The following is a 3,200-nucleotide window of genomic DNA, read 5'->3' as shown; positions in this document are numbered from 1 at the left end:
GCTGGAGATTGTTACTAAAGCAATCAGATATGATGTTGCCATTGTATGCCAAATTCATGTTCCTTAGAACATTAATTTCCAGGAGTTGTACGATGGGAGGTTGTAGTCTTCAAACAGAAACAGATAAGTATTTACTATTGTTAAATGCCATTTTCCTTCTGCCACATTTCCATCTCTGACACTTAAAACTACATCCCATGGGAATATCCAATAAACTGAGTTGAGCTTTTTAAGGACTAAAATCTTTTGCTTCTTTATCTTGTTTACCATTTCACAAAAAGGGGTTTCTGTTACGTGTCATCAATGGGATAGGGTGAGGCAATGCTAATTGACTAATAAAATCTCTATTCAGTGAGGTAATTGTTAAAGGACCTGTAGTTTGACTGCAATTCTTGCTAACCCATGGGGGTTCTACCCTCCTTTTGGCCACGTCACTGTCAATGATATTAATTGAACTGCAATTGCTGCAGGCTGCAAATTGGGATTTACTGAAAATTGTTTCAAGTTATAGGATTAAGATCAGATGTGGGTTTTAGTTAAGAAGCAAACATTAGCTAAAGTGCATTACCTCATCAGCTAAGGAAAACTTGCTTTGCTGCTCATTATTTTCTCAACAATGTTAACTAGGAAATAAAATTCAAATAACACTTTAAGATTTTTCATTTGCAATGTTTCTGCATTTTACAATCCATATTTTTATTTACTTTTAGTAAATTTCTAGCTTCAGAATCCTATGATGGATTGTAAAATTGCCTTTAGACATATTACAATATTTTTATTCTTTTTTAAAACAGGTTTTGTTCTTTTAGACAAACAGCTTTGTTTCTTCTTATGTTTTTAAAATAATATGTATTATATTCTGATTTACATTACAGCGATTTGTATATTTAGTGTATCTTTCTTCTCACATGATTGACTATATATTATTTAAAAGCAGAAGCTAAGTTCTATTCATCTTTTCAGTTTTTAGCTAACACACACCTTTAACATATGAAGTAGCCAATAAATATTAACTAATTTGCAGTTTTCTTGTTTTGTATTCTCTCAGACGATTTAGAAATAACTGCTTTGGGTATGAGTTGAGACATTTGGAGTGACATTTTTAGAATACAGAAAATCCAACTGGAATAGAATTCATAAACTTTCTCATTGTTCTTGTTAATTAAGGATGTATTAAAATGATGTAAATGTATATATAATATATATCTGTATACATATGTAGAAAGAATGCAAAGTGTATCAATATATAAAAGATCAAGTTTATGCATATAAGGTACATACACAGAGTATAACCCATTTTAATTATGGCATCCATATTTTCCATTAATGTTAATCACATGAAAGTCTTCAAGCATTACTCCAGTGATGTGGCTGATGCTTTGAAAGAACTTGACCCTAACCTCTTAAATGGCTAAGATTAGCTTCACTAAAAATTGGGGGTGAATGCTAAATTATTAATATATTGCACAAACATATGGAATTATTTAAAAAATAATTTGAATAATCTGCTATTCTAAAGCAAGGTAATAATAGTCTATCAAGTAAGCACTGAGTAAAGGCTGTAAAGTACTTCAAACTATTTCTCATTTTAGGCTTTATATTTTAAAATTTTATACCTATTTATAGAAATGGAAATTTTCAGTAGTATAAATAATAACTGAGGTGCTTTTAAGGAAGCTTAATTTGAAGACTGCATATGTAATGGAAAATATTTTCACTTCATTTTTCACTAGAGATGAAACCATAAGATTAAAAAAATCACATATTTTCACTCATATGTTGGAGCCAAAATGGTGGATGTCATGAAGATAGAGAGTAGATTGCTAGTTACCAGAAGCCAGGAAGGGTAGCAGGGAGGAGTGGGTGCAGAGAGGTTAATTAATGGGAACAAACATACAGTTAGAAATAAGACCTGGTATTCAATAGATCAATAGGGTGTCTAGAGTTAACATTAACCTATTTTACATTTCTAAATAGCTGAAAGAGAACAATTCTAATGTTCTTAGCATAAAGAAAAGATAAATATTTAAGGTGATGAATATCCTAATTACCCTGAATTGATTTTATGAAAATGTATCAAATTATCACGTGTCCTTAAAATATGCACAGCTATTATGTGTCAATAAAAAAGTAAAAATACCTAATGTTGAATAAATACATATTAGTTAAAATAATTATCTGAAGACTCTTAACAGCCAAGCCTGGTCCACTTGAAAGAAATCGTGAAATGTAAAATTAACCACTTACTTCAAAGATAAGGAACTGGCTCAACTTAGTACTCCAATCACTACTAAATGTGATATAAAATAGTCAAAATCAGTTTGAGTAGAGTTTAGGATATGAGAAAAGTAGTGGTGTGAGAAACATCTGCAAAGGTAAGCTAAACATTTAATAGGGATAATTTCATACGAGAGAGGATTTTTTACTTAGTTCGTGTGACAAAAGACACTAAAGACGTTTGAGCAGAATGCCACGATCACAACTCTATTTTACAGAAATTAACCTCAGATAATTAAACATGATCCTGTAATGAATCCTGAACAACAGCCAAAAACAGTGGAACAATTGGGAAATTCAAATTAATTCTCTAGATTCTAGCATTTTATCAATGTTAACTTTCTGATATTGATATCTTGTTCTACAATGGTTATGAAAGAAAATGCTCTTGTATTTTGGGGAACACTAATACGTGTAGAGGTAAAGAAACATTATATCTGCAATTTTAAATATTTCAGAATAAAATATCTCATGCACACAGAGAAGAGGGAGAAACATAAAGCAAGTATGAGAAAGTATTTACATTTGGGAAATTTAGGTGGAGAAACATAAAGCAAGTATGAGAAAGTATTTGGGAAATTTAGGTGAAGAGTACACAGAAATTCTTCACAAGATTTTTTTCCAATATTTTTGAAAGTCTGAGACAATGTCAAAAAAGATTTTTTAAAAAAGAAAAGTAATGCATCCATAACTTTAGACTAAGAGATTACTACTCTGAGAATCTGGGCATATCATGGTGAAAAGCTACATTAGCAGCTTTTTAGAGAGAAAATGACAGAGTCTATCAGAATTTAATAACTATTTATCTTTCAATTTAGCAACTCCACTTTCGGCATCAGCCTCATGGATATATATGTATTTGTGCACAAAGATATTTATTGCGACTCTGTTTTGTGTTTGGAGGAAAACGAACTAAGTTTTTA

Source organism: Mandrillus leucophaeus, unplaced genomic scaffold, assembly GCF_000951045.1.
Source record: "Mandrillus leucophaeus isolate KB7577 unplaced genomic scaffold, Mleu.le_1.0 Scaffold95, whole genome shotgun sequence".
Classification (NCBI taxonomy): domain Eukaryota; kingdom Metazoa; phylum Chordata; class Mammalia; order Primates; family Cercopithecidae; genus Mandrillus; species Mandrillus leucophaeus.
The sequence above is the reverse complement of the archived record's forward strand: the minus strand, read 5'-3'. Positions refer to the sequence as shown.